At 37.7% G+C, this 15105-nt stretch overlaps 1 long non-coding RNA gene across 2 annotated transcripts in view; it reads left to right on the top strand.

Moving 5' to 3' along the window:
* LOC122231891 overlaps positions 1–10992 on the top strand; it is a 40277-nt gene extending 29285 nt beyond the window's left edge. For both annotated transcript variants that reach the window (XR_006209178.1, XR_006209176.1), the window contains 3 exons: positions 9613–9698; positions 9842–9913; positions 10672–10992. This is a non-coding gene — a long non-coding RNA (uncharacterized LOC122231891). The remainder of the gene's footprint in view (positions 1–9612; positions 9699–9841; positions 9914–10671) is intronic.
* The last annotated feature ends 4113 nt before the right edge of the window (positions 10993–15105 follow it).

Here is a 15105-nt window from a genome sequence, read left to right as displayed (position 1 = left end):
GAGAGAGAAGAGAGAAAATGAGTGGAGGAGGAGCAGAAAAAGGGAGAGACAGAATCCCAAGCAAGCTCTGCACTGTCATTCCAGAGCCTGACACAGGGCTGGAACTCATGAGCCCATGAGATCATGACCCGAGCCAGTACCAAGTCTAACTGACTGAGCCACCTAGGTGTCCCAACTTTTGCATTTTTTACCCCCAAAGATGCATTTGTTTCTTTTTCTTAATGTACTCATCACAAATTTAACATCCCATATAAAATCTGGACCTTTGAGGGGCACCTTTGAGAGTTGTGGCTCAGGTCATGATCTCACAGTTCACAGGTTCAAACCTCGCGTTAGGCTCTGCGCTGACAGCGCAGAACCTGCTTGGGATTTCTCTCTCCCTCTCCCTCTCTCTCTCTCTCTAAATAAATAATTAAACATTAAAAAATATAAATAAATTAAAAAATCTGGACTTTGCCTTTTTTCAAACTAGTCTATTCACAATTTTGTCCAAGTTACTTTCATGGTTAAATTTATAAGTCCCTAATATCTTGGAGTCCCTTTTGTGTACAGCCATATTATTCCCCCATCATATCATATCTATATCTATATTTGTTTCTATATAACAAACTTTACCGTCCTTTTTCATATTCCAGTAACATCTTAATTTAATGTGATCTGTCATGGACATGTGGTGCTCCTGTCTGCCATGATCTCTTTCCCTTTGTGTTTTGTGGCTATGGTGCTATCCCCTTACTGAAATACCCCTTCCCCACATCATGTACTCCTGGTAGGAGAATCAGTGTCAATGCTCACTGCACCTTGACCATGGGATAGGCACCTAATCCAAGTCAGCCCAATGATGTGCACACAGAAATATGAAATGAACTCTGAGAAACCAAATGATAGGAGGCAACAGCTCAGTTCAATCTCCCAGTTTTAGGTAGTTTAATTATTAGGAGATTCCATTTCACTTTTGATTCAATTTTAATGCATTTTTATTCAGTCTCACTTTTAATTCAAAGGTGCCTCTGTGATTCATGGTTTGGAGAGACTGTGATGCAGTAGAGGTGGGGATGTGGATTCATGTATCTCACACACAGGCTTCTTCTCTGTTGACTTCTCCTAGGGTTGTATTTTGGGAAGGGAAAAATGAAAACAATGGACTCTACTTATATGGTGTGATTGAACATTCCTTCTTGTTGGTTTTGTTCTGAACCATCGTTATCCTACAGGAGAAGTCTTAAGTCAGGACTTTGAATGAAGGAGAACAAGTCTAACACAGCACCTTGCCCTGTCTCTTATCTGCCCATGGAGGGAAATAGGAGCAAAGGGGAAGGGAGATTTAAACACCCTGCAAGCTCTGCCTCCTCACATAGGGAGTCCCTATCTTCCTCTTTATCATAATCCTCTTTATAAAGAGTCGGGTCTCCTGGTTCTCAAATATCTATGCATTGTTGTATTTGATATTTTCAGTGACCCTGCAAATTAAAACAAGTAATATATGGGATAAAATACATTTAAAGAAGAAGAGTGTACTGATCAGTGGGCATTAAAATAAGAAATTTTCAGATCCAAAACATAGTGAAAGCAAAATCCCTGGGAGGAAAGCAAGTGCCAGAACTAACTTTCACTCAGAGGGTTTCTGCCACACTCCAGAAACCTTGAATTCTGACGTTATGGTCAATTGTACCATATATGGCAGTGATAACATTTAGAGTTTGCTTAATATAGTGAAGCAAATAAGGTGAATAAGAAGCAGGGTGATCTGGATCTCTGGACATCTAGAACAATCTAGAAAATTAAAGGAATGAAGAGGCTAAAACTTCAGAATCACACACACACACACACACACACACACACACACACACAGACAGACAAATCTTAGCCTAGATACATCCCAGAGAAACTGTAGAGGAGCAAAGCCAAAGAGAAGATGTTAAGCTGGTGGATAAGTTTGGAGATGTGGTCATTTTCAGAGTATGGATAGACTAACAGCCTCTCAATAGCAACAGGGAAGGTAGAACATAATAGAATTACATCTATATTGAATTAGCGAAAAAAAATACCTGTTTATCTAGAATTCTATTCCCGATAAAAGATCTTTTAGGAAAGAAGGAAGATAAGGACATTTTTAGATAACAGAATAGAATTTACCACTAACTACCCTCCCCAGACAGGAGGGAAAATGGATAGTTTCCAATAAAAAGGAGGAAGGGTAAACAAAGACATTTCTAAAATATAGAGTAAGACTCAGCTAACATTGATTGAATAGAAGCAAGAGCAAAAGTGATGGATAAAGCCATAATTTGATTTAAATTACATTTTAATAATATGTGCATTAAATAGGTGGAGAAAATATAAAGAAATATAGCATATGATACCCCAAAAAGTAAAGGAGAAACAGCAAGGTTGAACAACAGTCGATTGATACAGAGGTTGGCAGAGGTGAGGAGGGTGACGTGGGGTTTTTATCTCTGGTCCTGCTTGAAATGACAAGTATCAACAGCCCTTGGACTGCTGTCAGGTGCCACACTAGCTGATCCTTTGACATTAGAATGTGGACTAATTAATGCCTTAGAACTCAGCTTCTAACCCGCCATTGTCAATACCAGGAAATCAGGAATAACATGCACTTCCATTCTTCAAAATTAATTAGGAAGGGACAGAGTTCACCTGGGAACATTTTTTTGTGTGCCTGTGTGGGGTGGGGCATTAGTATTAATACAGGTGGATCTTATGTGAAGCTAGGGCTGTGAGCCACTCTTTATTAGTTGCAACTTCCATATGTTCTTTGGTAAAAATACAGAGACTTTTTTTTAATTGAAAACATTTCATATTGTGATGATGTAGCAGATCAGGCTATTCTATATTCTACAGAACACATCTTACAAATTTTATTCTTGTATACAAGTCAAATATCCTGTAACATAGACCATCAAGACTTGTTTCAGGATGTTTCAATATTATTTTCCTTAAAATAAAGGAATACTGGCCTCCTCAGCATTTGTTTTTATCTTAGGTGTTACTATTTTTAAATGCGGATTCTTCAAGTGTCAGCAAAAATGTATTGGGCCAAAGAGAATAAGAAAGATCATTTTCCACAAAAATTCTAGACTTTAAACATAATGTTGTTTTCGTAGGAAATTTTCTAATTATCATTTAATGAATATACAATAATACATTTAGTAAAATGAACTTACTAAAACGCCCTTCCATATTTATTTGTTTTTGTAGACAGGTGACATTAATTGATTAGATAATGAAAAGCTACCTTATAATTTAAGGGTCTAATCAAAGTAATTAGAGTTCTGAGTGATTCAATTATTTGATTTGATTAATTTGATGCATTATAATGTTTTTATTTAGAGAAATCAAAGTTTGTGTGAAACTGAGCAAGATGAAGGATATCAAAAAGTAAAGTCTAGCTTTCAGGGACATGAAACACTAGAATATCTTACATCTGGATATTACAATAGAATTTTCCAAAGTGTCTAGTATGTTGAATAATACAAAGAATGAGAAGTGTTTGTGGGTGATCTTTTGATTAGATTAATTTCTTCTTTATGAACCGTGTTTCTCTTGTACAGTTGCCAACTTTCTTGCTTGTCTTTATAAATAATAATTGTTTTTGTTTTTTGATCATGTTCAGTGTGAGATGGTTAATTTTAAATTTAAGAAACATCTCATCATAAGTTGTTTGCCTTAGCTTAGTGTTCATTCATTTTAAGCTCCTGATTTTCTGACTTGTATCTGTCATGTTGCTCTCTTTGATAACATTAACAACATCCTTTTAAAAACTCTTAACTTCACAATTTATTGGCATCCCCACAGAGCCTTGATTTATTTACTTATTTCCGGTATCCAGGCCCTGACATCTTTGCATCTGCTTTGACTATGTGTGTCAATAAAACGACAAAAACAACAACACAAAGTACTTGGTTACAATGAAAATCAATTAAGTTTTGGTCTAACTATATAAACTACTATGCTTTCATTAAAGATAAGTAGTACATGGCACAAAAATAGACACATAGTTCAAAGGAACAGAATAGAGTCAAGAGGTAAATCCATGCTTTTATGGCCAATTAATCTATGATAAAGGAGGCAACCAACAAATGCTGTTGGGAAAACTGGACAACTACATGCAAAAGAATGAACTGGATCACTTTTTCTCACCATTCACAAAAATAAACTAAAAATAGATTAAAGACCTAAATGGGAGACCCGAATCCACAAAAATGGGAGGAGATATTTGCAAATGATATAACCCATAAAGGGTTAATATCCAAAATATATAAATAAATTCTACAAGTTAACATAAAAAAAAAAAACCCAAATAAGCCACTTAAAAATGGGTAGAGGACATGAAAAGACATTTTTCCAAAGAAGACAGAGAGATGACAAACATACATGAAAAGATGTTCAACATCACTCATCATCAGGGAAATGCGAATCAAAACCACAATGAGATATTACCTCACACCTGTTATAATGGCTAAAATAAAAAACACAAGAAATAAGAGGGTTGGTGAGGATATGGAGGAAAAGAAACCCCCATGCACTGTTGGGAATACAGTTTGGTGCAACCACTGTGGAAAACAGTAGGCAGTTTCCTCAAAAAGTTAAAAACAGAACTACCTATGATCTAGTAATTCCACTACTGGGCATTTACACAAAGAGAAACAAAATACTAATTTGAAAAGATACATGCACCCTTATGTTTATTGCAGTGTTATTTATAATAGCCAAGATATGGAAGCAACCCAAGTATACATCCATAGAAGAATGGGTGAAGAAGATGTGATCTATCTATGTATATATCTATGTCTCTCTCTCTCTCTCTCTCTCTCTCTCTCTCTCTCTATCAGAATATTACTCAGCCATAAAAAAAATGAGATCTTGCCATTTGCAAAGAACATGGATGGATGTAGAGGGTATAATGCTAGATGAAGTAAGTCAGTCAAAGGTAAATGCCGTATGATTTCACGCATACATGAAATTTAAGAAACAAAACAAAGAAAAAGAGAGACAAACAAAAAACAAACAGACTCTTAAATATGGAGAACTAGTGGTTACTGGATGGGAGGTGCATATGGAGAATGGGTTAAATGGGTGAATGCGATTAAGAGTATCCTTATCATGATGAGCACTGAATAATGTATAGAATTGTTGAATCACTGTATCATACGCCTGAAACTAATGTCACACTATATGTTAATTACACTCGGATAACAGAAAAAGATAGGTAGTACATAGAATTTTTCTTCCTCGAAATAATTTGTATCTGATTGAGTTCTGTTAACCGGTGTATTTTGTTACCTTATAAAAATGGTTCTATTATTGCATTTGTTTATTATTAGAAAGGTCTTTAAGTACTTTACCCATTAAGAATCTGTAAAAACTACTCAGCTTGCATTAAATGGCAGCTAAACCTTTATATTCCCCAAGTGATCTTGAACACAGCATCAACAAGGCAGACAGAAATGACTCTGTGAGTACACGGAATGAGACAAAGAGGTCATTTCATAACCACAGAGATGCCCAAATATCTCCTTCTTCTGTCTGACATGAATGATGTTTGTTTTGTTACCAATGACCTTGCTAGCCTCACTTTATTCCTTCAGCATCCGGGATAAATATTAGTAAAAATTATGTTAGTAATAATAACATATTAACCATGATACTACTTTAATATTATATGTTATAATATGCATAATATATCCTATAATAGTGACATATTTTATGTAGTATACATCATTTATAGAAAATACACATTAAAATATATAATGAATATATAATTTTATTTATAGAATCATACATACATTTATGGCATATGTATGTGTAGTAATATATCAATTCTATGACACATAACTGATTGCATCATTATATGTGTTATTATTAGTGTAACCCTGCTTCTCCTTTTGATAACTTTAGTCCAGGACTGGCTCCTGCTTCCTTAAACCACTTTCCATAGAATTATCTAGCATAGGCCCAAATTTATTACAAATGCCTTTTTTTTTGAAGATTTTTTAAAGTAATCTCTATACCCAACATGGGGCTCAAACCCACAACCCTGAGATCAAGATTTGCAAGCTCCATCAACTGAGCCAGGCAGATAACCCTCTATGAATGCGTTTCTCAGTCCCTCTTACTGAGATGCTCCAATTTCCACTGGATTGTGTTCAACCTTGCCGAAGCTAAATAAATAAACCTGACTTTGTTTATGTGTTCACTTATGGTTTTTACTACAGGCACAATATAATTCAGCCAATCAGAGTCTGAAGATGAGCGTTGTCTTGAGCATTTTTTTCCTACTGTGGAACCTTGGGCAAGCACTTACTGGAAACACTGTGATCCTAGAGTCCCCATCTGTTATGTGAAAATACAATAGCAACTATTTCATTTGTGTTGTTTTGAGCATCAAATGTGAAGACAATTTTTGGGGTGCCTGGGTGACTCAATCAGTTGAGTGTCTGACTCTTGATTTTAGCTTAGGTCATAATCCCGTGGTTCCTGGGTTTGAGCCCCATGTTGGGCTATGCACTGACAATGTGGAGCCTGCTTGGGATTCTCTTTTGCTCTCTGTCTTCTCTCTCTCTCTCTCTCTCTCTTTCTCTCAAAATAAATAAATAAGGCAAACTTAAAAGAACAAATGAGGAAATAACTTTTAAATGAAATATAAAATCCTATTCAAATTTTGTTGCTCATGCTGTCATATTCCATTATCCTGTTAGTTAGGCAAAGTTCCCTTCCTGTTCGCCCATTGCCCGCTGAGCTCTGGCCCCTGACACTAGCTTTCTCTGATAGAAAATACTACCTTCTGTCTCCGATAGAAAAGAGTATCTTCTGCACTGCCACCTAGGGATAAGTCTGATTGCATTTTAATATCAATGCCGTATTAATTAAAGAGGCAGTGCTCCAAAATAAATTGCTGTCGTTTCTAGATATACCCCTATGATTTCTGCGGTTGATGTTTTTTTGGTTGACACAGTGACCCTGATTTGAAATGGTTTATATAAAGCAGAGTACCACCAGCAAGTTCTTTAATAAGTTTTATGTTTCTTGAATACAGTTTTATTCTGAACTAAATGAAGTACTCAGACATATTAGACTTCTAGAGTCATGGCTCTTAAGCAAAAGCAGGATTCCATTTTAGACATAATAAATAAAAATTCCATGGCTAGAACCCAATAATCTGCTTGTTTTAGAAATACCCCAGCTTCCTAAGCATGCTAAAGGGATAGATTTTGATTGAAGGTGTGGATAGCTATGGTTTTGACAAATTTTATCTGCAGCTTGAATTCTAAAAAGTTTCACCTGTGGCATAAAAATCTTACCTTTCAAATCACAGAAGGAAAAAATAAATCTATGAATTAAAACCATTAACAAATATCCTAAACATTTAGTTTAGAATTTCCAAAAATACCATAGTATTTCAAGGGAAACAAGTTCATGAGGAAATGTGAAACATTTACTTACTCCAGAAAAAAAGTGATGTAAAATTATTCAGGTGTAAGTTATGACATTGGTAGTAGGTTGATTACAAAAATGGTCCAAATTCTCTAACACTCTTTGCCTGGCATGTACTTTGTACATTTTGTACATTTTTTGCTCCCCCCCAGAATGTTACAAAAATCTTTTAGTTGTAATGGTTAACATGTATGGTAGATTGATTGCAAAAGTTCTCCAATTCTCTAATTTACCCTCAATTCTGAACTAAGGTATCAAGAGGCTTTTCACGTGTCTGTTGCCTCTGGGATCTCTGCCAAACAATGAGAAGTGATGGGATGAGAGCCCATACTCAGAAGGTGGGGTCATCCTCGCCTACCCATTACCCAGCTGACCTGCACCTGCCTATGAGTACATGCATAAATTCACCAAAGATCCATAGATGTACCCCAATGTGCACCCCTGCCATCTGACCTACAGACCCCTAACTATGCTTATGTTTGTATGCCACTGAGTTTTCAGGGGGTTTATTACACAGCAATAGCTAATTAATACGTCTATATTAAAACTTAGAAGTAATTTCATATATAATGAAAATAGCTCATTGGAACAACAGTTGGTATTAAAGTTTAAAGTCTGGCTCCTATGCAACATAAATCTTAGTGTATAAATAAAGTAATATTGTTTGACCTTCAGAGAAGAAAAGTAAGTAAGTAAATAAATAAATAGCCGAGGATGAGTTTTTCTTAGACATTCTCAATCAGCCCTACTATGGTCTATACCAGTTTTAAAATTGTTATCATTAACACGGAATTGGAATCAGAAAGCTTTTTCTGTAATGGGCCATATGGGAAATATTTTAGGTTTCTGGGCTTGCAGTCCTTATCACAACTACTCAAGCCTGCCATTGTATCACAAAAGCAGTCATAGGCAAACATTAGTGAATGGGTATGGATGTGTTCCCATAAAAATTAATTTACCAAAACAAGAGCAGGCCTGACATTGGAGTTAATCCCTTTTTTACTGCTTATAGTTAAGAAACCTACGTGTAGTAAAATTTTTGAGACCATCTGAGGACTTGGAAGATAATACAGTACCTAGGGAATCACTGTGTGTGAAACCTAGAATTTAAATATTCTTGGTGCATTGGGAAGCATGTTTTCTAGATTTTTCCTGAGTACATTTTTGTTTTATTTTTCTCTCTTTAATATTTTACTTTATCTTAAATCCAGTGTACTATTGTAATTGCAAAATACATTTATTATTTAGCAGACAGAGGAATAGTTATTTGCCAATACTTCTCAGGGCTCGTGCACGAGCTAATTTAGCCACAAGCAAAGTAGCTTTTTATAAATATTATTTGTTCATCCTGTAATCACCCGAATGAGTTATTTTCATGGATATTGCCATTTCAGCATTACATATTGACCTAAATGTTAATCTTTCATCATACTTAAAATATTTAAAAATATATGCTGTGACAGAAGATTAGAGCATGTAAATATTTTCTATTACATGTCAATTACTATATTTTCTCATTTGAAAATATTGTCATCATTAAGAAAATAGTAGAGAAAAATTAATATATTTTCCTTTCCCCCAGCCATTTGGACACTATTAGTATATATTGTAATTCAGAAAACATATTTCTAAAAACTTTGCATTCTGAGATACACTAAGTCACAAGTAACAAGAGTTTTCTGAAAGTCTGAATAACAGCAGCATCCTGAAAGCTGTGCATTTTGAAATATACCATGATAGGTTTCCTTTTTTTTCATTTTTTTAATTGTTAATTTATTTTTGAAGGAGAGAGAGTCAGAGCATGAGCAGAGGAGGGGCAGAGAGAGAGGGAGGCACAGAATCTGAAGCAGGCTCCAGGCTCTGAACTGTCAGCAAAGAGCCCGATGCTGGTCTCGAACTCACCAATCGTGAGATCACGGCTTGACTAGAAGTCAGAGGCTCAACCAACTGAGTCACCCAGGCACCCCTCCAAAACAGTTTGCTTTTTAATGAAACCAGTATTACCCAGTCAAAAATTTCAATTACCATACAATAATCTGAATTAAGATAATTTGCCTTCCTTTTCTATTCTGGAAGCTCATGGTTCTTTAAATTGGACTCACTCCTATATCTTATTGTAAGTAGAAATTTAACTTCTTGTTATTACTTTTTTTCTTATAGAAAACTTGGAGATCCCACCAAGATCAGCCACACGTAATTCACCCACTAGATATGACTTAATACCCTTTGGGTGTGGTAACACAGAGGTATGTGCTCTCCACCGACTCCCAGAAATTAATATGCAGAATTTAAGCTGCATTGAGCCAGGGTGATACCTGGCTTGATAAAGCAGTTTGTTAATTGTCTTACCTTCCCTCTTTTGTTGGCTTGCAACCTTGGTGGTTCTCAGAAGGAATCTGCAACTGCCCAGTACACAGAGGGCAAGGAGAGAGGGAAGACAGAGGCAGGCCACCCTAGATGGGTAGGTAGGCAAGTTTAACAAGCAAGGGGATCTATTTACAAGGCTTGTGTCCTTCCGCTGCAAGACAAGTAGGTCCCCGCACCTGCCAGATAGAATTTTCAAAGTTTATATAGAAGCTTTTAAAAATATGTTTTAATGTTTACTTATTTTTGAGAGAGAGAGAGAGAGAGAGAGAGAGAATGGGGGAGAAGCAGAGAAGGGGGAGACAGAATCTGAAGCAGGCTCCAGGCTCTGAGCTGTCAGCACAAAGCCTGACCAAGGGCGAACTCACAAACTGTGAGATCGTGACCTGAGCAAAGTCGGACGCTTAACCGACTGAGCCACCCAGGTGCCCCTGTGTAGAAGCTTTAGCAGAGTTCAGTCACATGTTGCACGTTGGGAAAGGTCACTGAAACCACACAACCAGGGGATGACCCTTGGGCTGGACCCCGGCACCGGGAGGCTTCTCCCCCCAACCCCCCATCTTTGGAACTTAGTTCCGGCTTGCCTTTCCTGCTCTCAGAGGCTGCTCCAAGGACACAGCCTCGAGACAGGCTTGTGATGCTGAGAACACCTGCTTGGTATATGTGACCGCACCCAGTTAAGGCCTTTCTACAAGCTTTTAAGGTTTGGAGGGCAGGTGTGGGGAACCACTCCTCTTGCTGCCCTCCCCCCCCCCCCCCCCAAGCCTTATTTGTAAGTTTCCTTTGCTGATTAAAATTGCCACCGACCAGCCTGGAGGCCCTGCCTCTCTCTTCCGGTCTCTCCCTGCCCTCCAGCTATGGGAGATTTCACACAGAAAGCTCCGGAGAGAGTTTGGAACCTGCACCAGACGGTCTCCACCCCGCACTGCTCTCTCAAGGCTGCATCCTGGAAAAGGGCTCCCACCGTGGGAAGAGCCAGCAAGCGTGCATTCCAAGGACAAGGAGGGGGTGAGGAAGCCCCGTTGCCCGGGCCCAGCTGGTGGGTCAGCGGGTGGTCACGACCCTCAGATGACTTCCTCTAACAGGTGTCCCTCCTCCACCCTCTGTCCTTGTTTCCTTCACCTCCCAAATAAACTGCTTGATCCTCTATGTTCATCGGCCTTTGGAGGAAGTCAGTGACCAGGCAAGATCGGTAAGTGTTTTCTCCCTCTGACAGCCGTTTTACAAACAGTGATTGTGTTACTCTGAGATATCAAAAAATACATAGAATTTCCACCATTTTGGATTGCTTTAAATTTTTTGTAACGTTTATTCATTTTTGAAAGAGAGAGAGAGTGCGTGAGTGGGGGAGGAGCAGAGAGAGAGGGAGACACAGAATCTGAAGCAGGCTCCCGGACTCTGGGCTGTCAGCACAGAGCCCGATGCGGGGCTCGAACTCACAGACCGTGAGATCATGACCTGAGCTGAAGTCGGTGGCTTAACTGACTGAGCCACCCAGGTGCCCCCATTTTGTATTGTTTTAAATCGATTAAGTTTTGATTGTTTGGATATTTTCTAAGGGAGGTTAAGGCCTATAAAGAGAGAAAATCAAAGTAGTCACAAAGCAATGTTTTGCGTATTTTTCTTGTCTCTAAAAACATAGTATATTATAAATAAAGTGATAAATTCTGTGTGGTATACGAGTTACTCATAATATGCTTAAAGTTGCTATGCTTCAAGCTACTGTTATGTTTTATTACATGTGTATGTATTTTAAGAATGTGCATATGTATATTGTCATTATTAATCAAAGTAACTGATAAATAAGGGAAAGGAATAAAACCTTCGGGAGAAAATTGTTCTTAAACACAGCAAATATCAGTGTTCTGATATTTGTCCAGAAAACAGAGGTTCTCAGCAGAACACTCTCATGTCCTGAGAAACTGTTGACTTATTGTGCTTTTGATATTAACTTTATCATGTTCTTGAATTGTTTTGAACAAAAGTTCTGACTTCCATGAAAAATCAAATCTATAATAATTGGGGGTTTGTTTAATTTGAAGAATATTGTCTAACATATTAATTGTATGGACAAGACAGCAATGGTTTCTTGTCCTGAGGTTCCTCTGACTTATACTCATCTATTGATATAATAATAAGTCTTCTCTGATAGCCTTTTTGATTTGGCTTTCTAAAATCAGGTCCCAAATTAAAAGTGGATGTGAGGTAACACCAAAGTCTCACTCTAGTAATTTGTAACCATGAGGGAAGGTATGCATGAGTAAGGAGGGACAGTGAATTCAGCAGGTCTGGAAAACATTGATATTTTCCATATTTTTCATGAGCTCAATAAGGCAATGAGAAGTAATATTTAAAATGTTTATTTATTTTTTTGAGAGAGAGGGTGGGGAGAGGCTGACAGAGAGGGAGAAAGAATCCCAAGCAGGCTTTGAGCTGTCAGTGTGGAGCCCTACTTGGTGCTCGATCCCATGAACCATGAGATCACGACCTGAGCCAGTTCAAGAGTCGGGGCTTACCAACTAAGCCACCCAGGCACCTGAGAAGTATTTTTATCAAGACCATCATGTTATTTTTATTTTATTTTATTTTATTTTATTTTATTTTATTTTATTTTATTTTATTTTATTTTATTTTATTTTTATTTTATTTTATTATTTTATTTTATTTTTAAATATTTATTTATTATTTATTTTTTTAATGTTTATTTTGAGAGAGAGAAAGAGAGAGAGCACATGCATGGGAGTGAGTGGGAAAGGGGCAGAGAGAAATAGAGGGAGAGAGAGAATCCCAAGCAGGCTCCACACTGTCAGCACAGAGCCCGATTTGGGGCTTGAACTCACATGACAAGAGATCATGACCTGAGCTGAAATCAAGAGTGAGATGCTCAACCGACTGAGCCACCCAGGTGCCCCAAGACCATAATTTTAATATAAATATATATATCCTGTATATTATGTTTACAGCTAATATATAAAAATATTCTGATAAGTCATGTGAAAACTCTAGCACAGTATTTGTTAGCAAACTTATTTTTAAGAAAAGTTTGTTTCTAGGAATAAAATATACTTGTCACTGTTGAAAATCTTAACATATGCTTCGTAGGATAGGTTCGAAAGTCTGGAAGGTATGCAAATACCCTCACTGGTTGTAATGTCGTCTTACCCTCAGAGTAAGCGTTAACTGACTCCATGTGGTATAGTTATATTTTATGCCCCACTAAGGAATTCTATCTTCCTCCATTCTGATCTTATATTGTCTCTCAATAGGGTGTCAGCATTATTCTCCTGTTATTCCTTAAGCTCCTGCTACAAGTTACGGAGCAAATATTAAACCTCCTGGGAGACACGATAAATAAGACCAGTTTCTCCGAATGTTGGCAGAAAGGGTTGTAGCAAGCACTCTGGACAATTGATACCTGAAGTAGGGCCAGCGCCAGATGGCACTGCTTCTGGAGCAGACACCCCACATATAGGGACTGAGTCAGGGTTATTGCTGCAGCAGAGGATTTCAGGAGGTGAGCTGCTGACTCCAGATCAGAAGAATTAGTTACATAGGTCTGGATGGAACTGGAGGAAAGTTGAATGGTAGTTATTTGCTTGCTTCGGAATGGTGTTGATATTGTTTAATGTTCTACTTTGTGGTGAGACTGTGTGAAACCTTTCTTTTTTATCTAACTATCAATTGAAAAGTACTTCTAGGGTCGCTCAGTGGGTTAAGTGTCTGACTTCAGCTCAGGGCATGACCTCATGGTTTGTGAGTTCGAGCCCCCCCCCCCCCGGGATTCTCTCTCTCTCTCTCTCTCTCTCTCTCTGTCCCTCCCCCACTCGTGCTTTCTCTCTCTCTGTCTTAGAATAAATAAATTACATTAAAAAATAATAAAAGGACTTATTAGAGAGCTTCAACTTTCAAGCAGTGGCTTCGAAATGATCTCTCGGGAGTCATGAAAAAAAATACAACCAAATAGAATAACAGTTAAGAAAATTTTAAATTCAAATCCAAGAACAAAATAGACTAGTTTCATAGAAGAAATAAAGAAGTTAATGCATACTAGAGAGGAAGTGGTTACAGAGCTCCCCCATAAAATGTTCTATGAACCCCCTCCAAACAAGTTCTGAGCCCAGAAAAGCTCATGGAGCAAATCTAGCAAAGAGAAAATAATTATAATGCAACATCAATTGACCCAGAGTAAAGACTTAGGAAGGCAAATATCAAAATATCATTTATGAAACTAGAATAACTTGGATTCTTAATCCCAACAAAAATTGCACTGAACGGCAAAGCTACATGCTGACCTTAATTGCATGTTAATTCAGAAGTCTTGTCTAAAACACTAGCAAACAGGATTCAGCAGTTCATTCAAAATAGAAGACATCAGGACCAGATGGAAACTACTCCAAGGGTAAAAATGTGGTTTCAACATTAGGAAAGGTAAAAGTGCAGTTTACCGTATTGATAGAGCCTAAGGAGGAAAATACAGGACCATCCCCACTGATGCGGAAAAGACAGGAAGCAAAATCCAACAGCCTTTGTGATTAAAACAAAAAATAAACAAACAAAACCCCCTAAAAACCACAGCTTAATAGTAGAGAAAATCACAGATCCTTCCTTACTACAAAGTATATGTACAGAGGCCAAAAGGTGAGAATGAATTTGTGCTTAGGAAATAATAGGTAGTTAACATCAGAGTTTAGGGTGTGCATATGAAGAAATGAGGTTGGTTAAGTAGTCAGGGGAAAAGGGTTTGCATGAAATGTTGAGAACATTTTATTTTATCTTTTTTTTTGAAGTTGATTTATTTTTGAGACAGAGAGAGAGAGAGAGAGAGCAAGCTAGAGTGCATGAACAGGGGAGGGCAGAGAGAGAGGGAGAGAGGGAATCCCAAGCAGGCTCCATGCTGTCAGAGCAGAACCGGACATGGGGCTCGATCTCACAAACTGTGAGATCATGACCTGAACCAAAACCAAGAGTTGGATGCCCAACTGACTAAGCCACCCAGGCACTCCTATTTTATCTTGATAGCAGGAAGCCATAAAGGGTGGTCAGCAGGGAATCTGAATGATCAGTTTGGGATTTTGTGAAGGTCACTGTGCTTATGAGTATACTAGTAAGGATCCATAGGCAAGGAGGGAGGGAGGCTGGTGCAGTGATGTAAATCTGGAGTAGGGATCTGTAGACAATGTTGTGTGGATAGAATCCCTGAGCACAGAGTAGGACCTTGATAAATGCAATACTCAATTCACAGACATAAAAAATAACCCAAATAATACCCACTGGTCTTATGTGATTTTA

Source organism: Panthera tigris, chromosome A1 (assembly GCF_018350195.1).
Source record: "Panthera tigris isolate Pti1 chromosome A1, P.tigris_Pti1_mat1.1, whole genome shotgun sequence".
In the NCBI taxonomy this organism is placed as follows: domain Eukaryota; kingdom Metazoa; phylum Chordata; class Mammalia; order Carnivora; family Felidae; genus Panthera; species Panthera tigris.
This window is presented reverse-complemented; position numbering and strand designations above follow the sequence as displayed.